General features: G+C 34.8%; 1 long non-coding RNA gene across 1 annotated transcript; it reads right to left on the reverse strand.

Moving 5' to 3' along the window:
- Positions 1-20,444: 20,444 nt before the first annotated feature.
- LOC132193085 (uncharacterized) lies at positions 20,445-21,189 on the reverse strand. Its single transcript, XR_009441400.1, has 3 exons — positions 21,050-21,189; positions 20,765-20,856; positions 20,445-20,570 (listed from the first exon to the last, which is right to left on the reverse strand). It is a non-coding gene; the product is annotated as an uncharacterized LOC132193085 (long non-coding RNA).
- Positions 21,190-22,638: the final 1,449 nt, after the last annotated feature.

Here is a 22,638-nt window from a genome sequence, read left to right on the forward strand (position 1 = left end):
TGTATATGAATTGTGCAAATAAATCTTTGCAACTTGGAAAAAAAAGATAGTGCTAAATCAATGGAAGAAAAAAACGACGTTAATTTTAAGGTCATTAGTAATAAAAATGAACATTTTGATAACAAATTATGTAGGAGTACATGAAATATTGCTGGTTTCAGATTAAATTTATGCGTAATCGATAAACTTTTTTATATTTTTGTTGGAATTTTGTGCAAGCGTCACTTGAGTGAAATAAGAGTGTTGAAACGCCATAACTTTTGACGCGCATCCAATTACGACGGCAGCCGAGCGAAATCAAATTAGTAAGCGAGTGCTCTCGAACAAGCACACATTCGCTAATGGCTCTTTCGCCAATTTATCGGCGACGTTTGCAGTAAAATTCGAATGCTGTCGCGTCGGCACGTCCGACCCCTGTCTTCCGTCCGGTGCCAATTCCGCAGGTGTGCCAAGAATTAATCAATTTGCATCCGAACCATTGAACTTTTGGCTCGGGCGAAACTTTGATTGGAGCGGCGTCATTTGATGGAGGGCGGAATTCGCTCCGAAACTGACTCAATTATCGAGTAAAAACTTCACCGTCCTTTTCCGTTCAAATTTATTTTGCTCGCTGAGAATTCATTAATGTGGAATAACATTAATCTGTGCATTCAGAAAAACCAAATTTGTATTTCAAGTTTGTTGTGAGTGCGCGCAACACCCTGCAGCCCGCGTCTGAAAACTTTGCGCTGCTGATTTGCATGTTTTTATCCCAAACACAAACAAGGAGCGCAACCGTGCGCGCTTCTCTGTTTGCGCTCTTTGCTTTTCCTTGCGATGTAGCAGGTGGCGATTAATTAGAGCAGCCCAGCGTCCACGTTTGATTCGCCTAATTCGCAGTCAGCAATTTGCATGCGCAAACATCGAAACACCAGCGTAGAGGAATAATATATACGTGTGTTTAGAGGAGCAAAACTTTGTTCTTTACTGTTTGAACTAGCAAACGAACCTCATTATTATGCACATAAAAAAGAGTTATAGGAGCAATATCAGTATAGTAGCAGTTTGTCGGCGCGGAGAGAGAGAGAGAAAAACACGCCAGTCGGGAGGATGTTTAATTTGAATGTAAAATTGCCGTCGCCGTTGAGTCGCAAGAGAGAGAAAAAGCGCAGGGACACGTTTTGTATGAAAGCTATAGGGCGTCGGAAAAGCCAACTGCTGTTTTTGATCTGATTTAATGAGGGCAGATGCATTGTGCATTGATCGTGCGAGGAGCGGGTGTGAAAATGAAATGAGAGCAATTTAATTGTGTGTACTTAAAAGGGGTGGCACAGCAAAGAATGAATATTTAAGTTTCTAACTAACATAAAATAATTGCATTTAAAATATTGTAAATTAATTTATTTTCATTTCCACATATTTATTCTATTTATAATATTTTATAAGATCTTAAAATTTACTGATTTTTTTAAATAATTTAGTTAATAAACTTCTATTTAAATTTTTGATATGAAACTTATTGAGCCTATTATGGCTTTTAATTAATATTTACTGATACATGTTGAATTATATGTATTTATTAAAAAATTCAGCCTCATATTTTCAAATACAATCAATTAATTTTGCACCTAAATATCAATTTTTTGAAGATACGCTTGTTATTCAGCATAATAATTTTAATTCAAATTATGTAATCTTTTATAGCTTTCTGCATGAAATAATTTAAGCTTATTTGTCTGAAACAAAGTTAAATGAAAATGCAAAGCTGATGTGGGGCAAAATAAATGTTTCACTGCTCCCTCGAGGCCCAATTGACACATTTTTGAGTGCACACGCGGCGGTGCAAAAAGAGTTTTTTATATCGAACAAAAGTCCCGCCTGGCCGAGTTCATGCCATGGCGTCGCCTCGAGGGCAAAATAAATTCATGTCAAGCCGGCCATTTTAATGATCCGTTCAGCCGGCGATGCAGATTTAATTAAGCAATCACTCATCCGGCCCTTTTTACCATAATTTGAATAAATTCCTCTGGGCTTAATAGTTATGATGATGTGACACGATTTCTCCCTTTGACACTTTTTAGCTTTCAACAAAGTTCCAGAATCAGACACCTCTGAACTCTTTTAACCGCGGATTCAATTCTTTTTGTGCAAAGGAAAATGCACATGTTTTCTATTTTGTGGCGGATGAAATAGAAAAACAGTTTTCTTTATCCGAGAGCTCACGTTACAGCATCCCTTTTGATTGTGTTACATGCAATAAAGGTGTGCGCTTGGAGAAGTGTGATGCGGATAAAGAGCTTTTTTGTCGGGCAAACTAAATCTCAAACGAGAATATCCCACGCAATAATGCAACGCTCTTGAGAATTCCTATTTTTTTATAACTTCTATTTTTTTATTTTCGTAAAGAGTTTTTTTTACCAAGAAATGTTTTGTATAGGTTTATAAATAAATACATTGAAAAAATTAAATTTAGAAAATTTGTATACCTTTAACTTGCAGCAATATTTTGAGCTGCAAAGCTTCAACGCCATCATAAAAAAAGGAAACGCATTATAAGGGTCTTATTGTTGAGATAAAAAATAAACCGTCACTTTTGATCTCCTGAAAATCAGAACAAATTTTATCCGAAGTCAAAATAAATTTTTGATCTTTTGATTCCATGAAGAAAAGTGATTCTCACGCAAACTGGCCGGAACATTTTCTTAAATTTTTTTTATTTTAAAGAATTACATATAATATTATCCAGCAGCATAATATTAAACATTTCTTAACAAGAAGTATGGGATTGGGTTTCAGTATAAATTTAAACGTATTCATTTCAAGCCGTCCGCTCATTTATTCGCATTTAAATAGCGTCGGTTGTGAATTTCAATTAAAATGTAAAGTAAGCCACATACGGGGCGGATTAGCATATCATTAAAAACGAGCGTGCGAGAGAGAGACTTGGCGACTGGAAAGTGTCACCTTCGATTTCGTCCGGCGGCAGGTCGAAAGGGCGTGAATAAATAAATGGCGCGATGTTATGGAGGGTGTTTGTGTTGTCGCGGCACAGAGTAAACAAGCATCCGCACAAATGCTGCCGGTGTAATCTGCCGTGGCGTGAATTTCTCAAGCTGACATACCCCCGGCCGGCCGCGTTTATGTACTTGACGTGCACCGGTTTGAAGCACCTCAAGAAAAATGTGTATTTCAAAAGAGATCAGGATGTAATTGCACTTCAAATGAACTGAATAATGTGGCGTCGTATTTCTAGAAAGCATCGGTTTACAGAAGATTGGTTTTGTGCAGATATATGGTTGCAAAACAACTGAAGTTTAGTAAGTTTACTTTGCGCAATAGAAGAAGTACTTCAAATATAAATGACGTGCTGAACTATGTTTAAAAAAAAAAACTTTGTAAACAGTTGATTTTTATGATGTAAAATAATTCAATTTGCCCAGTTTTTGTTTCGGTTTGCTAATAATAATTTTATTTAATACACACGAGAGAAAAATGTGCGAAGAATATTTTCCGTTTCCTAAATTTTCATTATTTTTTAAAATAACAAGAGAAATTATTTTGTTGTGGCGTCATTTTTAAAATCAATTTTTTAATTATAATTTAGAAATAAGGGATGTCCTTCAGGTTTGATAAAATTTAACAGAAAGTTTCATTTTGAATTAATGCAGTAATTATATCTTGTATTCGGAGCCGAATCTCAATTAAAAAATTCAATTAAACCTGACATGTGTAGTGATGCGATTTTCAAAATTAATGGTTCTGCCCGGTTCTGCCATTATTATTTAAAATTTAACATTTTTTATTATAGTATTGCACAGAAAAATTTCAAAAAGTTTTTGTTGACTTATTTTTAAATGCTAATGCATTATGAAAAAAATATTGTTTGTTGGAAATGGTTGGAAATTGTTTTAAACAATAAAAAAAATTTATAAGTCTCTATAGAGATAATAAAAAAGATTTTAAACTTAAGATAAATAAAAATATTACTTTACTTCCTCCGCTCATTTTTCTGCCTTCTCCATTACACATGAATTTGCAACTTCATTTTCATCCTACTCGCTGTGTTTGCAGAGGAAACAGGACAAGTGCTGCATTTTAGCATAAATTCCAGAGAGAAGAGGCAAACTTAAAATTCAAGCCCGACCTGCATTGGTGGCTGCAGCACAGGAAAAGGAGGTCCCCTCAGTCGTTTTTTGCGAAATGAATTCGCCGGCATCTGCCTCAAATGGCTCATCATTTTCTTACGTTGCGACGGCAGCATCTTTGTCGCTCTCAAAAGATTATTATTCAGCGCGCCGTGGCGTCTCAGGACCCTCTTATTTCCCAAGCAGCTCCGCGTGCATGCATATTCGCCTCATTACTTGATGTTGCTTCGGGGAGTTTTTGTGCGCGCCGCGACTTTTCGTGAGCATTATGATAATGCGGAAATTCCGCTCCTTGATAAACTCTCACTTGTTTGTGTATGTGTGGGTGACGTTTTTGATCGTGTGTCGGGCAAAGTTTGCAAGTCTTTCAAAATTCAACTTGTTTATTTTACAGAGCGCAAATATTTTGTTTGCAAAGGTTAAAAACTTTTCACACAAACAAATTCTGAGTTTCCTTATTTTTCTTTAAAGACCTTTGAAAGTTTTGATGGAAAAAATCAATCAAATGTTAATAAGAATTTCATATCGATATTGTACCTACTGTTTAATTTTATTTTACAATCGAATGCAATCAATTAATGTTTTCAAAATTGGACTCATTACGTTTAAATTTAGAAAAATGAGACATTACGGGTGATTTCCTCTGAAAATTGGTTTTATTCTGAATTGATTGCAGGTGCCAAAATTATGCTTATACTCGTCCTCAGTCAGCAAGAAACACAAAACAGATTTCATTGACCTCCTTCTCTAGTTGTCCTGTGGTGAAGCTAGTACAAGATTGTTCAAAATGATTTTTATTTTTAATATTTTAATATTTTCCTTATTTTTGCATATTTACTACAAAAGAGCTATATTATTCTGAAGTTAGAAATTACACGCCAGTGTTATCACTTTCTCAAATATCATTTCTCTCCAAATTCTGAATAGCTTTGCAGACTGAGAACTTCAAAGCTCCCTCTCTTTCCGCCTAGCACAATATGTGTATATGTGCACCTTAATAATGGGGCCGACCCTCCCTTATTCAAACCCTTTCTCATCTCGCTGGCAATAATATCGCTCTGCACATCCTGTGGGTGTATTATTTCCAGCATTACATGTGATATTAATATACATCGTCGGCCGGGCGTGCTTTACACACCATTAGTTACATGTGTGTGTATGCGAAGAGCTGCGAAGAAAGGGTCAAACCCCTTCAGCTTGGCTCGCCAGTTCTTCTCTCCGGCGCACTTCAAGGGCTGGCGTATATGCTCACTTATTCCCACCCACCCTTGGTATTCATTGCATGCACGCTGTGCACTTACACACCGAGTTGAATTTACTTTCATGCTGCAACCGTCCCGAGGCTCAACGGGGATGTATTATCATTAAGGGAATAATAGGATGCGCGCTCTGGAAAGTTGCTGCAATAGTGCAAAAAGTGTGTCATGTGGAAACTAGAATTCATGGAATTTTTCTCCACTTCAGATATATGAAAAGATTGCAGTGCTGATGTAAGGCTAATTACTTTGAAAGCAAAAAATATTTAAACTAAATGAATAATTTTTAAATTCTCCTCTCAGATTTTGCAATAAAGTAAAAAAAAGTTATTACCCGTTTGCCTGTCATATCATCCTTCCCCAATTTTCAGAAAAAAAAGTCAAATTAATCAATAAGATATAGACATTCAGATTTTTGTAGTTAGTATTTGAATTGAAAAAGAAATATTGATATTTTTTCTGCAAAACAATAGAAAACTCAAAGCAACCTACCGAGAAAAGTCGAATTTAAAATCAAAACGCCGTGAAAAATCAACCTTGAAAAAATTCAGATTCAATTCAATTAAGGAACAATTTTAAACAGAAAAAAATTGGCATCAAACCAAATTGACTAATTTAAATTCTAAGAAAATAAATAAATAACTGCTTCGATTGTCACTTTGCAATTCTTATAACAAATATTACTTGCAAATAAAAACCTTTATAATGATCTACAGTTCCAGCCAGTAAGCCCGAAATTTGTTGTAAATTTAATTACCCCTGGATCAAAAGTTCAAAACGTTGAGTGCTGCTCTCTCTCTCTCTCTCTCTCTGTCTCGTCTATTATTCTGTTAATGAAAACGCCCAACTAAATCCGTCCGAATGTCCCTGGAGCCAGCAGAAATCCGCAGACAAGAGAGCGAGGGTCGCAAATAACAAGTTTAAAGCGGCGAAGACGCCATTTGGGCTGGCAGGCTCCCTTGTGAGGCAAAACCGGCAGCACAATTAGCAGCGAAAAGGCACTGCCGTTTTGGTAACTAGGGTCATGTACGCAGCGAAACCAAAAATTGCTCTGCGCCTCATTGCGTAAATGCCCGACTAACTCTCGAGTCGTTTTCGCATGCGGGGGCCAAGCTACTCTCATCCCCTTTCCGTTCCATTGCTTGTTACACGCACCGCATGCAAAGTACAAATGCAGAGAGAGGGAGCGAGAAATGACCAGCAGCAAAACCCGTTGGCCGCAACCAACTTTAAACACACACGCAAGTCAAAGGGTTGGCTAACAGTGTTTTAATATCTGGCTAGAAACTCATTGCTGCAATAGACATCAAGAGCATGATATAGTGGAGTTGGAAGTGTTGGAACAGGATGGGCAGCGAGGGACAGAATTTATGTTTTTGGAGCTTTTTAACTTTTTAATGCAATAATTTTTCATGAAATTTCCCCCACAACTGCCCCACAAATATTTATTTCAATCGCATAGGAAATCAGAGAACTGATTTTCTCTTATCTCACTGATTAATTACAAACTTTTAAATTTAAATAGTTTTTTTTTTAATATTAATGTTATAAAAAGTATTTATATTAAATTTATATAATTATCTGATTTATCTGTTTTTGCGTGGATTTAATCAAACTACGTTAGTGCATTATTATTTTTTTAGAATACATTTTTGAAATTTGATGAGGATAATTTAAAGGACGCGCAATGTGTACTTCAGTTTCATTTCTGACAAAGCATTCATTGTATGACAATTTTTGAAATTAACAATTTATCAACCGTAATTTTCTGTTTTGATAAAAATCAAACTTATAAAAAGCCAAACACACACGTGTGACACTTTTTATTTTTGACAAATACAAAATTTTCTTTTTCAACTTTCCACCCTTTTGTTGAATATAATTTCCATTTGGTGTGCGGAATAACCGCTTTCCGAGCCGCTGCCGACGGACAAAACGAATTTCTGAACACAATACCCGTGAGCTGCTTTTGCTGCTGTGTATGTGTTTACAGCGCGTGCACACCTCGTTACCATTAAGAGAAATGTGCGTGCCTTTTGTTATTTGGCCCCTTTTATGGCGCGCCGCGCCGGGGACGAAATTAAAAGGTGCAAAATATGGGAGGGTGCGCAGGGCTGAATTCTCTCAAACACGAATTCGAAAGCGAGCTCTGAAATTTTGTGAAAAAAAGAGCAAAAGGAGGAAAAACAGGGCCGTGTAGAAAGAGGGTGGCTGACCCCCTATAGATGAAATAAAGCTGCCAAACAAAGAATCGGACTCGCACGAGAGCACCGCTAATAAAATTGTCGGAAAAATTTACCGGCAGAAAAGCGGCGTGATAATCGGTTTTAGAGTGTCTGGAAAAGTTAGTGTCGGAGTTAGTTGCGAGCTAGCGGGATTTTTATGTGCTCGGCGCTGAGTAAACAGAGCACTAAGTTTTCATCGCGACCCTTTCCTTTATTAGCTCTGCGAAAAGTATATATTTTATGTATAATAAGTGCCAGGTCCTTTCTCTCTCTCACCTCTTTTTGGCACCAAGTTTGCTCCTGCGGAAATTCGGCGTCTCTCGTGGAATCCGATAATAAAGTTCTCTCTCTCGTGTGGAAGTTTCATGCGCGTGTATATTAGGCGGTGGGATTTTACTCGTCGCCAAAAGAGGAAAATTGAAAAACTACTTTCTCGCTGTATGTGAGTTTTGCATTAAAACACGCTTACCTCGCTGCCAAAAGTGGTCCAAAATAATTCACTGAGAGAGGCTTTTAATAAGACTTAAAATACACGCAACCGTTTTCAGCATTAAAAATTAAGCCGATTAATTTCACTAAAAATTATAATTTGACCAATTAAATAATTTACTCTTGATTTCAAATAAAACGAAAATGCTCAAAAATATCAAGGACAACTAGTAAATTGTGAATTTTGATCAAACAATTTATTAATGATTTAATTTATAATGGACTCACAGACGTTAGGCATTGAATTGAATTAAAAAAAATGCTAAAGATGGGATGATTAATTAACCAATTTTGCGAGAAGCTCAAATTTCCCATTTCTTTTGTAATTTACGTTAAAAATCCACAATAAATTTTAAAATTAAAACAACATGGCATTAAAATGTAAGCCTAAAATTTAAGGAATATGCTCTTTTAATAATTTTACTTGATATGAAGCGCTTAAAAACACCTATTTTACATTAAAATAAGGAGATTGAACAACAGCACAAGCATTATGGAAAATCAAAACCGACAAATTTTTTCAATCAACCGCAATAAACTTTGTTTCAATTTTTCAAAATCTTAACGTTGAAATGATATATCTAGAAAATAGAAATCTTGTACATTATATTCAATGAATTCAGGAACTTTAATGTGAAAACGCAGATGTCAAAAACGTATAAAGTTGTCTCCCTGTAAGCCAAAAATGAGAGACGCAGCCGGGCAATTTTACTCGGAGCGGCACAAATTGCGCCAAGTGCACCCAGAAGAATAAGAAAAATTACGCGAGGGGTTGCGGTGCATATACGGGAGCTGCAATCATTTTGCTTAATTTGATTTCTGATGATTCACAGGCGAAAAGTGGCATTTTCGCGGTGGCTGTGCAGGGTTTCTCTCGTCACCGCATAAGCAAACAGTCCCAGCTGCGAGCAAGCTGCCTCCTCGCCTAAATTAACCGAAATAAAAGCTCTTAGTCATACAGCGGCACGTACTCCGTGTACGCAAGTACAGGCATAATGACACGACCCTCGTCTTCTCCGAGAGAGAGTGGAATAAAGTGCTAAATACGACACCCACCCAGCGCAGCAAATCCACCCCCTCGCGCGCTGCATGATATAATATCATTTCGTTGGTCACTTGTGGGAAATGACTAAGCGTGTTCAACTCCTGCATCCACAATGCAACTTTTGTGCTGATGAATAAAGTTTTCGGATATAAAAATGTGCTCTCACGTGATGAAAATTCATTTCCAGCTGCAGCAGGGTGCAGAGGTAAAATTTATTTTTCAACTGTCACGGTTTAATTTAATTATCAGGAGGGATTTCATTTTACAAATGCATCTGCTTTTTAACCAAAAATATTTAATTGAATCTATACAACAAAAAATATTATGCTACTTATAATGTTACAAAAATCAAAATATTTTATCAAGTTGGACTGAAAAATATCGATAATTCAAAATAAACTCCTTGTGCACCATCAAAAGTACACAGACTGACAGGACTTTGTTTTACAAATAACCTATATTAACACAAAAATTGTAAAAAGAGAAATCTTTTTGCTTATTTTTATTTCAATTGGTGAATTTATTTTTATGCGAATTAATTATTAAAACGCTTATTTATTTATTTTAAAGTTTTTAACACTTAACTGCAGCTTTAAATTTTTTTCCATTAAAAATGATGATTGATTAATAGAAAAATGATGGATTTTAAAATTAATAAAATTATATCAATACACATTCTTGCTTTATACCATACTATAGACATCAATATCACTTCTTCGTTGTCTCTCTTCGGTATAATTTTTTGGGAGGACAGAGTATATATCATCATAATCGTATATCATATCAAAAATTTAATTAACTAATAAATTTTCAAAGTTAAAATATCTAAAATGAACTAAACTCTAATTTTTAGACTGATTGATTAAATTAATTTATGTGAAGTTGGATTTTAACTGCATCAAAATAATAGGAAACAAATGAAAAAGATTTGTTATATTAAACTATACTATAGGCTGATGTAAAACGAGTGGCCCACATTCAAACTAACAAAAGGCAAGTCAGAAAAAAATATTATTTTTTATATTATGAAAAACATATTGGGAAATATTTACATGCTAACTCTCTATTAGGATTTGGTGGAACAATAAACAACTCACAAAACCCATCGAGGAAAAGCTGACTTGAAATTCAAATCACTATAGTGATTTAAAAACAATATACTCAAAAATTTTGGTCAAGGTTCGGGATCCATTTTAATTATTTTAACTCTTACGAGCAATCATCAACGTGCTGAAGTTAGCTAACGTTTTGTACATTTCTTTTTATCTAAATCAAAAGCTAATAAAAAAAGGACAACCTTTTGCAAAATGCACCACTTTGGTGAGAGCAGCACTTGGCTTTTTCCAATTCATCATGTTCGATGTATGCAGCCGACATTTGGATCACCGCAGCAATTTTGCTAAAAGTCGTCCGACCCAAATTCTGCAGCGGCGGGAAAAAGCAAACAGTCAATTCATCCGACGTCGCGCAAAAAGAGCCCCAACCCCATCTCGGCGCTGCCATATTTGATTAAAAACGCGCGCTGCTCGCAAAGCATGTCGCGCATATGCGATCAAAAACCAACATCGCCGGGCCAGATCTGGAGTAATGGCCAAACAGACGCACCGGCGGAGAGACTGATGGGCGGAAAAATGATTAATCATGCCCCAAACGTAACTCACCCCCGCCAGCAAACTACTACTGCAGAGTTGTATATAAAAATACATATAAACCGGCCGGGGGCAAAAAGAAAATTGGGATTCAACGTTGATGATGATGACGGCGGCGGTGGCTGCAAAAAGAATGATGCGCCATAATTCACATCCAGCGGCAAAAAACGCATTTTCCGCGGCGCAAATTATTCATTATTACGCCAACGACCATTAATCCGACGCATTATAAAAGGCGAATTTGTCATGTGTGTGTGTGTGCACGTGTACCGCGGGTTGCGTTCCCGCAAAAACTTTTCCCACACAAAGAATTGCGCCATACATCATCCATTGTTGTTGTTGGTATACCTGCCCGGCTCACTTTCCGCACACGAGAGATATGGCATCTCGCTGCCGCGGGAGCACAAAAGCGCCTCGGAAAAGTTAATGCGCGCCTCCCGCTCTAAACAGATGTGAAATATTGTGGCACCCTATCGCACTCTCGTGCACCGTGTTTCCTGTAGGAAAATTTCGCTGAAAGTTTCTGCGCGCCACTCTCTCATTAGAAGTGCCACGCGCAGATAAGAAGCTCGTCTTTGCTGCACTCTAAACAACTTTTCTCCCACTTTCTAGATGTTTTTTTCGTTTTTTGATTTTTAAATTTTTGAGTGGTTTTGCAAAAAAGGTTTAATTTTTTTTGGTTCAATTGAACTTTTTAATAAAGCTGCGTTTGTTTTGTTTATTGATATGTACTATGTACTTTACAAATCTACGTCTTTACAACAATGGTGGTCAAATTTAGAATTGTTAATTAAAAACTTGTTAATAGAACAAAAAAGTTTATTAAAAACATTTAAAATAACATAATTCCACTGTTGCAATATCATTTTCCTGCTCTTATATTAAAATTTACATTGTTACTATTTTTATTGTTTTTATTATTATATTTATTAATTATTATTTTTTGAAAATATTTTTACATTATTTGTTGGCATTTTTAAAGCCTTAAAATTTAATATAGTTTAATAATTTTTTAATAAATATACAAAGTGCTTTATTGCTATGTAGATATAAATAAATGTAAATGAGATTTTGATTTTCTGTTAATGTTTCAATATTTTTAGCTGCCAGAAAAAAGGATAATGTAGACTTGGTTCTAAAATGGTGCAGAACTGGTGCAGAATCGTTTCAGCTGTTCTGCATCAGTTCTACACCATTTTTGAACCAGATCCAAACCGGATCTGAACCAAGGGTAAATTTTTGTCATATAGAATGGTGCCATTTTAATTTATATTTCGTTTTCATGAATATATAGAAATATATTTTTAATTTTTTCAAGTTTTTTACTTAAAAAAGTTTTTTAAAATTTAGAATTAGTTCAGACCTGGTTCAAAAATAGTACGTAACTAGTGCAGAACCGTTTCAACTGTTCTGGCATCAGTTTTGAACCAGATCCAAATCAGATTTGAACCAAGGGTCAATTTCTGTCATATAGAATGGTGCCATTTTCATTTATGTTCCGCTTTCATGGATATATAGAAATAAATTTTTAATTCTTTTTCTAAATTTTTTCCTTAAAAAATTTTTTAAAATTTAGAATTAGTTCAGACCTGGTTCAAAAATAGTTCGTAACTAGTGCAGAACCGTTTCAGCTGTTCTGGCATCAGTTTTGAACCAGATTCAAATCAGATTTGAACCGACGGTTAATTTCTGTCAAATGGAATGGTGCCATTTTCATTTATGTTTCGTTTTCATGAATATATAGAAATAAATTTTTAATTTTTTTTTTTTTAATTTTTCCTTATAAAAGTTTTTTTAAATTTAGAATTAGTTCAAACCTGGTTCAAAAATAGTACGTAACTAGTGCAGAACCGTTTCAGTTGTTCTGGCATCAGTTTTGAACCAGATCCAAATCAGATTTGAACCAAGGGTCAATTTCTGTCATATAGAATGGTGCCATTTTCATTTATGTTTCGCTTTCATGGATTAATAGAAATATATTTTAAATTTTTTAAAGTTTTTCTTTAAAATTTTTTATTAAAATTTGGAATTAGTTCAGACCTGGTTCAAAAATGGTACGGAACTGGTGCAGAACCGGTTCAGCTGTTCTGGCATCAGTTTTGAACCAGATCCAAATCAGATTTGAACCAAGGGTCAATTTCTGTCATATAGAATGGTGCCATTTTCATTTATGTTTCGCTTTCATGGATATATAGAAATATATTTTAAATTTTTTAAAGTTTTTCTTAAAATTTTTTTTTTAAAATTTGGAATTAGTTCAGACCTGGTTCAAAAATAGTACGTAACTAGTGCAGAACCGGTTCAGCTGTTCTGGCATCAGTTCTACACCAGTTTTGAACCAGATCCAAGCAAGATCTGAACCAAGGGTCAATTTCTGTCATATAGAATGGTGCCATTTTCATTTATGTTTCGTTTTTATGAATATATATAGAAATAAATTTTAAATTTTTTAAAGTTTTTCTTAAATTTTTTTTTTTAAATTTGGAATTAGTTCAGACCTGGTTCAAAAATAGTACGGAACTGGCGCAGTACCGGCTCAGCTGTTCTGCATCTGTTCTACACCAGTTCTTTACCTGTTCTGAACCAGATCTGAACCTGAGATCAAATACTGTCAGATATAAAATTATTCAAATTTTAGCCTAGTATGAAATGTATTTTTATTACTAATTTTTTAATTTATTTGCGTCAATGGCTTACTACATTTTTTTATGTAATTCCAAGCATCTGATTGTTGTCGCATTGTAAATGTCAAGAGGAACTGGGGGAATTTACTTTTGTGGATCAAGTAGGCTTTGCCGTGGACATAAGATTCCTGTATGACTGCACTTGCAGCGACAATGCATGATTCATGACGTTTCTCTTAATTCAAGTGTGCTTTGCCGTGGTGCAGAAGTAAATGACGAATCCTCCAACATTTGCAGAGAGGATTAAGGTGCGGTAGCTTCAAGTGTGACTCACACTTTCCCCACAACAGTTTCCAGCATTCTGATAGAGAAAAAGAATATATTTTTATACTTATTACTTAAATACTTATTTTCTTGCCTATTTAATTGATTTTTTTTTAACTTCAATCATCATGAATTTTCTTTACAATCGAAAGTTTGAGTTTTTGAGATTAAATTTCTCTAGAACAAAGGTTTATTTTGTTGATTTTTGACAAACAGAAAATTTTGATTTTCAATATGATTTATTATTTAATACTTGACAGAAATTTTTCTTTCAAATGAATTTTAATTAGCCAGTTTATCACAAAAATATGACCCTCTTCCTCCGCAAATGACAGCTCAAACGAGATTTCATCACTATAATGAATGCCGGTCGTAAAAGTCTCCTAAATATTTTTTATTTTGCACTACCAAAGTGCAGCTGAAATGAGTCGACGCACGAATGTATACTTCAAGCACACATGCTGGACATGAAATTTAAATGCGAGGCACAACAAATTTATTACGGCGTTATTAAATATGTCAGTGGCAGCTTCGAAAATTCCCAAATGCGCGCGTGGTGGGTTTCCAAGTCGCAGCTAGGCCGGATAATAATGACCCGTGACGGCGAAACACGCCATCCCTCCGCCGATCTGTCTGTTATCTGTGTTCGTAATAAACAATATTTATGTCTGCTGGCGAGCTGCACAACACTTCGCTCCGACACACACACCGCACACTCGAAACAGCAACTGACGTTTTTCCCAGAAATAATTCCCTTTCTAGGTATCTGCGAGGCGTACGACTGACACTTCGACCGCCGAATTTCACATCGGGCTTTACTTTGGACAGTTTATCTCGTTCCAAAAAAAAAAAAAAAAAATGCAGATTCAAATAAATTCTGTTAAAATTATAGAGGCTTGCAAATATTTTTTTTTAAGCAGAACTAATTTTTCTATAGGGTTTTGTGATGGGGATTAGAATTTTTAAATTATTATATTAAGCATAAAAATTTAAACTCTATTTTTATTAAATCGCATCAATATTTTTTTTTCCAATTTTTTGCGCATATTTTTTGGAAAATTTGGAAAATTGTGGATATGGTGTTCAGTTGCTAAGACAAGTATTTTGTTCCCAGAATGGTTAATTTATTTAAAGAAATAGTCTGGTTGGAATTATCAAAATGGCATGCTTGTTCAAAATAATGAACATTGCCAAGTTATAAACTTATTTTAAATATTCTTGGTATATTATGTAAAAACATATAAATAATTAAAATTAATGACATGAAAACTCGGGCTGTTGTCCTTCTTGGAAAATTTTTTTATTCGAAAAACAAGAAGCTCTTCTCTCCATCACAGTCTGCGTCCTTATTTTTTATGAGCTGAAATTGGCAGAGAGTGTAGTTTTTTTGGGAATAAGGAATAAATCATAATTAAAAAGAAGGAAAAAAGCTTGAGTTTCCATCCCTTGAACGTTCCTTAAGAGCCCACTTCATCTGTCAATAAAAAACAAATTGCAACCGTTATTTAACCAATTTGAAATTATTATGTATAAAAAATGTGATATTGTGGAATTTTTTTTTTAATTGAAAATTAGTTACTATTTAGAAATTTAGTAATTGAAAATCAACTCTAGCTTAATTTTAGAATTGATTGTACTACAGAAGAAATTGGTTTTCTCAGTCGCATATTTAATTAACATCTAAACTCCCACAAAACAAGGCAATCAGAGACGGCCTTTCCGATGCCGCGCGACGATTTATTCAATTCTCTCTCTCCGGCAAATTAATTATTCAACTCATCAATCGCATCTGATAAGTTCATTTACCAGCGTTCCCGCTCCTCGAGCAGAAAAAGAATTAATTAAGCAGTGTGTGCTGGTGGAAAAAGGGCCGCGGCTTTTAGTATTTCAGCAACGTCCTCCGCCTCTGCTGTTCTTATCTAAAAATTTAAAGAGATTCGTATCGGCAGCGACATCAATTATATGAGAGAGCCGCAGAAAGAAGCGACGGCCGGCATTCTTCTGGCGATTTTTTCGCCCTTATCTGCCAGGCTTATTTTCGAAAAATAAAAATGGGAGACTTCTTGTGTCTGCTTTATATAAACCGAGCTGCAAAAAACTGAATAAATAATTGCGTTCGTTCTACCGACGGCGAGTACAATTAGAGAAAGGGATGTCCGCGCTGCATGTTTGCGTATGTATCGGGTAAATTTATTCATGTGCCTGCGAAATTTAAGGCGCGCGGGTCGAGAAAGACAGAGAGACTCTCCGCCGCGTGTTTACATTCGCTTATATAAAAATTAGATATTGATCTGCGGCTGTTGTTTTTGTTTGCCGCTGCAAGCTGCTCCTCTGATTTCTTATTTCTTTTCCTTCGGCAGGCAAAAGAGGCAGCAAAAAGAAATTCAATATTCTGCGTTTGAATGTATGTTCGCAATTGGAAAATTGAATTGGACAACGAGATTCTTCTTCGACGTGGATATTCTGAGATTCTCTTCTTGCACAAATTATATATTGTATTTTTGTAAAAGTGATATGGAAATTCCTTCATTAAGAGCAAATGAGGTGAGTGAAGATTGCATTTATAATTGAAAATTTTTAAACACCTTGTGCAATTTATCTCGGTATTAATTAAATTTAAAATAAAAAATCAGCGATGACGACCAACATCAAGACTCAGTTTGCCTATACTAGACTGGAATTGATAAACCAAGGAAGTACAAAATTTTATAAATTGACAATATTTTTACTGCACATTATAATACAAAACTAAAACTCACAAAAAATTTAACATAGAAGGAAAATGAAAAATATTGAAAATTTATTATAAGGTTTTTAAATAAAAAAGTTATTGTTTTAATTTAAAAAATAAATATAAGAATATTATTTTAATAAAAATAAAGTTTAAAAATAAAGACTACATAAAATTTTATTTATTTTTTGTATTAATTAGCATAACTGGCAAAAATTATTGGCAAATTTAAATACGTCAGTACAGAACAGACGTTGAATGCTCTTGCCAACATTTAGCGAGCAATATAATTTTATTGCAGCCTCCCATGTTGCTTTGTGGAAACGGACGAGTGGCGCGGCAGCGGCGCATGCAGCCAATTTACATGCGGGGCAATAAAGTTTTTACGCGCTGCCATCGGAGTATCAAAATAATTAGCACAGCAGATGCGACGACACTTTGACTGCCGACGAGCACTTAGGCGGCGGCTTAAGTTTCATTAGACTAATGAGGTGCTGAGCGCACACGAGTTATTCCTTCCATAGGGTGGATGAATGGGACTTGTTTTTTTACTTCTGGTTTGGATTACCTGCTTGCAGTTTGTATTTTGTATATTTTTCACTCAGATTTGTCAGAAAATTCTTGCAATGTGGTCTTGAAACTGGAATCAATAGTAAAATAGAAAAAAGAAAAACAGATGAAAGAATTCAAGATTAATTTAAATTTAAAAAAACACTTTTAAATTTCTAGCTGTTTTAGACTTTTACAAGGAGGCAGAATTTTTGATTGAAATATGTTTTAACAAATTTGAAAAGAAATAGGAACGAATTATCCCCTAAAATATCTACCTTGTGATAGGTACACACTTTTATCATCTAAATTGTATTAAAAAATTGTACAGATTAAACTTATTTGTAGAATAAGTGCCTATGCTACACAATTTTTTTTAAATAGTTTTAAATCACAAAATATCATAATGAAAAATACGGAAATAGTTACCTCTTTTTCAGCTATTGAGGCATCTATAAATAACGGTTTTTTTTTCAAACATAAACAAGGATTATCAATAAAATTTGAAAATTGAAATAAAAAAATGTTGATTTTGCTGCTGTCACAATATTTTGTGAACTCGAACAAAAGCTTATGAAGAAGAATCGGAGAACTTTCAACATAAGTCATCCTCTTTTTGCAAATTCACTCTAATCAACAATTCTGAAACTACTGCATATGAACGGAGCTAAAAGCCTCGTGCAATTAGCTGAGTAATCTGAATCGACGGTGTACGCAGAGTCGATTTTTTGCAGAGAGGAATTTAATTTCGCAGCTCTCGAGCGTGCGGCTGATCGAATGAGAGGCGTCGTCGCGCTAAATCGCATTTCGCAATTTCACCCCTCGGCCTGGCTGCGCTGGCAGATTTGATGGCGCTCCGAGTGCAGAGAAAAAAGAATCGCACGTCGCCACTTTATTGGCAGTCGAGAGAGCAGTGGCGCAATTTAATTAATTTCGCGCCCGACGCTTGTATGAGTTATGAATAAGCGCGCGCAACAATAAGTTATGGAATAGCGTAATTACACGGCGAGCAGAAAGTGTAATAAATACGGCAATAATGGTGATAAATTCGGGGCCGGAATGCGGCGAGGGCAGGGGCGACACCAGAGACAATGTCATTCCCGCATAATGCGAACGCAAGTAGCCCCGCAAATGGCCGCTCCCATTGTGACAATGGTGCCGGTCTAATATCTATGTTTCCGCGTGTGGATTCTTGATGAATGGGTCGAGCAAGGGTAGGAAAAATTGTGCTGGTGCCGCCCGGGAACAATGCCAAACTGCGCGACTGGCAATGCAAGTAATCGTTGGAAATCCTTGCCCGAGCTATATAGGAATTGCTTCCAAATGCTCAAAAGGGTTGCCTGATAGGGATTTTATATTCGTTACATTTTCTTTCTAAAAAAATTTAAACCAAACTGAACACATTATACGTTTCAGTTTAAAATAATATAATATTTATTCATTTATCAACGTGAATTTCCTGCTCATTAACATACCGTCTATTAAAAATTGGCAAGAGAGAAAATAACATTAGCAAAAACCAAACAAGCCTTAAAATTTACAATAACATATTTTTTAGTATTTGAACCCAATAAGAGGAATTAACAATGATGAGCAGATTGTGATTTTAAATTACTGATTACTATGGGCTGCCTGAATCTGAATCATGATGAAATTGTCAATTATTTATTAGTTCATAATTTTTAAAAATTAATTAGCAATTAAAAATTAAACAGTATTTAAGATAATGATAAATATAATTTTGCTAGAAGAACCTATAGTTAAATAAAAATTAAATTTAATTATTTAAAATATTTTTATATTTAGTTTATTTGTATTTTTAATAAGTTTCTTATTCATCATCAAAAAAATTCACCAAAAAAATTTTGGATAACAAAAACATATTTTCATAAAATAAAGTCACAAAAAATTTATATATTCAATACAAGCACTGCATGTAGAATAAGAAACCTCAATTGAGGTGATTAATTGTTTTTAATGAAAAATAAATTCTTTTCAAACTTTTCAAATACATTTCGCCAAGCTTAATATATCATCATCTTTATTCCTGTAAAAAGCATGTTGGTAATTTTGATCTACATACTTTATATAGAATTTTGTTAATTCAGAATTATTTATTATTTTCCTTTCTCCATCCGGAGTGTTTTGTTGAGAACGTGACGCGTTCATTAATGCAGCGACGGAGGCTTCGCAAAAGGCGACCCGAGAGCATAAATTCACGCACCGAGGGAATAAACACATTCAAATGTGGAAATGCGCTCGAGCGGCCCGGATTCAAATCAAGTGGTGCGGCGATGATTTTTGCAGCCATTTATAACATCAGTGAGCGCGTGTGACGGAAATTAGAAGTGACGTCTCCAAAGCCGGAGATTGACTTCTCTCGGCAGCGGCAAATATAAATGCGAAAATTCACTCCCCGCTGACGACGGTGGAGCGACAGCGCGTCAGAATTCATTACCCCGGCTCGGCATTTGCATGGAGAGCAACCGAGTGCTTTCATTTCTGTGCAATGCCAGCTTTATGCATACCCTGCGAATCACATGCAATTATGCAAGCAGATGCAAAGTTAGCTCTGTAGTTTCTACTTGACATGATAATTAAAAATTAACATTGCACTCGACTCACAGGATTCAATATTCTAGGAAATTAATGGAATTGAATGTAAGTTTTGTATATACAATTGACTGGGCTTAATTACTGAATATAAAACGGACGAAAAAATGGTATTTCTTTTATTACTGGCGTTTTTTTTTTTACGAATTAGTACATTTACATTCAATTGTTGAAAACAATTTATTTGAATAAAATGAATTGTTACCCAGCCAAAAATGCCATGCTGGCTGGATGGGGGGCCAGCGCCGGCCTGCCATGACACGCCAGCGCGGGCCAGCCAGCAATGGTACGCACTGAACTTTGCAGGCCGACCCAGCACTGGGCCGACGCCGGCTCCAGCCATGGCACCACGCTGGCTAGCCATAATGCAACCAACATGGCTCAAAATTGAATAGCCATACACACTTTTTGCTTTTTAATTACGTTCATAATTTTAATTTTTTTTAATTTCATAATTTGGGTAACATTTAAAAAAGATCAATCAAATGACATATTTCTTCAGGAAAAATAACATGTTTTTATTATTCAAACATAAATTACACAATAATATCAGTTAGAGGTCAAGAATAATTGTTTATGTTGAGCATTGATTATTTTAAAATTTTACAATAATAATTCAAATTTCAAACCAAACACAAAAGCATTGAATTTTACTTATTATTAATTAAAGCTTACTTAATAGAACCAACTTATTTACTATATTTCATATTGTTTAAAAAAACTCATTCCACAACATTTTATATAAATCAAGTATATAAATGAATTTAATTTGAAAAATTTATTAGAATATCTTATATAATAATTTATAATATAAATTTATAAATCGATCTAAAAATTATTTTCTTAATAAAATCGCATTCTACCTAATTGATGAAGCACATTATCTACTAAGATGGGCTGATGTCGATACCGCTGATGTCTGAGGTGTTCTTCAAAAGGTTCTGAAACAGTAAAATTTTATAATTAAAATTGTGGATTAAATAGCAAAAAATCTCGATTGTTATATTAATTAATAAAATCATTCATTAATACACCAAAATAATTTAAAAGTGGAATTAAATTTTTCCATGACGTAAACTTATTTATTGTGTAAGATTTTTTTTTAATATTTTGAAAAACAAAATTGATTTGTTACCTTTTTTTATTTTAACCAACAGGGGATGAGCAGTGGTTATGTATTCCGCATTGCTGGGTCTCCTCGGCAAAATTTGACTCCTAGGATTTTTTCTGAAATGCGAATTAATAAATTAATTAAAAAATCGGAAAAACGCAGATTGAATGAATATTAAATTAATTTAGGCGTAGTTTATGCAAAGAAACGCCCTCCAAGCATGGTTTGTATATGTGAGAGCTGTTTGTTGTTGGCGTCAAAATGATGCCACGCTAAGTTATGCCAGAATTAAATCATTTTTAAACTTACCATTTTTGTAAATCGGTGACCGAACTTGATCCCAGCATCGGTGAACAAAAATTTTCCAGAAGTGTTGCAATTTGAGGGCTTAAATTATGAAAAAATGCGGAGCTGATAAACGTGGTCAGGTCTGGCGTCCGACATGTTTGTTGTGTTTGCCCTGACGCCGCTGTCGCCGCTGTGGGAGAAGCGGCGCATTGCCTGAAATCTCTCTTCTGCGCATATGCGCATGCTAGAAAGTCACGCACGCAGTGTATATGGCTGGCCGCAACGCAGCCACCGCGCAGCCAGGGTGGTATAGCTTTTTCCTGCCAAACGATTTTAAACGCGTTTATATTTCACGCAACACAAACTTGTTACATGAAATTAGATTTTGAAAATTCCCTAACATAAATACGAGAATATTGAAGTGACCTGACTTGCGTGCGTGAATTACTTATATTTAAAAAATTATAATCAGAAAAAAAATAGAAATTATAGGCAGTCCAAATTTAAAATATACTTTGTAAAGGGTGTAAATAAATTATAAAGTTAAACTGAGTTAAACAAATAATTTATATTAAATTAAACTAATAAAAAGATATTTTAGAAATTTCAAATAAAAAATTAAAATAAAAAAAATAATGAAGGTAAACATCTCTACTAAATGACTAGTTTATTTTATTTTATAAAATTTAATGATAATTTAAATAATATTATGGTATATTAAAAAGTAACGGTCAACAATATTGGCACCCATTGACAATGCCATTAATGCTCAATCACGGCTAGCCAGCGTTCGAACTTAGAATATGGCAGGAATCATTTTTTCTCTCCTTCTGAGAGCCACCGCGGTGGCTGCCTGCTGGCCGCTCTCGAATTGCCAGCACTTTAGCCAGCAGCCAGCAGCGCGCCCTCACTGCCAGTACCGGCCCAGTACTGGGCCACCATGGCATTTTTGACTGGGTAAAAAAAAAAAACAAGAATTTTGCTAAAACTTCCTAGATCCACCGCAATGAGTCTCCGTTGACTTTTTAACTTTTTAATCTTGCTGAATACTTTAATTCCTAAATAAAATTACCATACAATGCTTTTTAATGATAATTATTATAGATTAAGCTTGCAAATAATAATTTTCCACATTATTAGTTGCATTTTAATTAAGTAAATGCATCAGAGTAAACGTGAAACCAATGTCAATCAAAAATTTCTTTGAAATGGTCGCGCATGCATCACGGTTCTATAGGCACCACTTTTTATTTTGGTGCATGGAGCAAAATTTAAATTGCCACCAGCGTGTGAAAGTGACGCAAACAAATAAAATCAACGGGAAAGAATTAATTTGTACAAATAATAGCAAAATTCACATACCTGGAACCAGTTTATGAGTGCAGTGCCTTTTCCTAGTGGTTCCATGTTTTTCAATAGGATACATAATTAGCTGCCAAGTTTACTTTCAAGCAACGGATATCGTAAACAAAAAATAATTAATTTTATAATGCAATCAGGAAAAATAATTTGTGACAATTACCTGCTTTTAATCAGCAATCAACTGCATAATTATGCATGAAATTACTGAGATTTTTGTATAAAATTTGACCTTTAATTTATTTTGAACA

Source organism: Neocloeon triangulifer, unplaced genomic scaffold (assembly GCF_031216515.1).
Source record: "Neocloeon triangulifer isolate White Clay Creek 2 clone unplaced genomic scaffold, ASM3121651v1 ptg000003l, whole genome shotgun sequence".
Taxonomy (NCBI): domain Eukaryota; kingdom Metazoa; phylum Arthropoda; class Insecta; order Ephemeroptera; family Baetidae; genus Neocloeon; species Neocloeon triangulifer.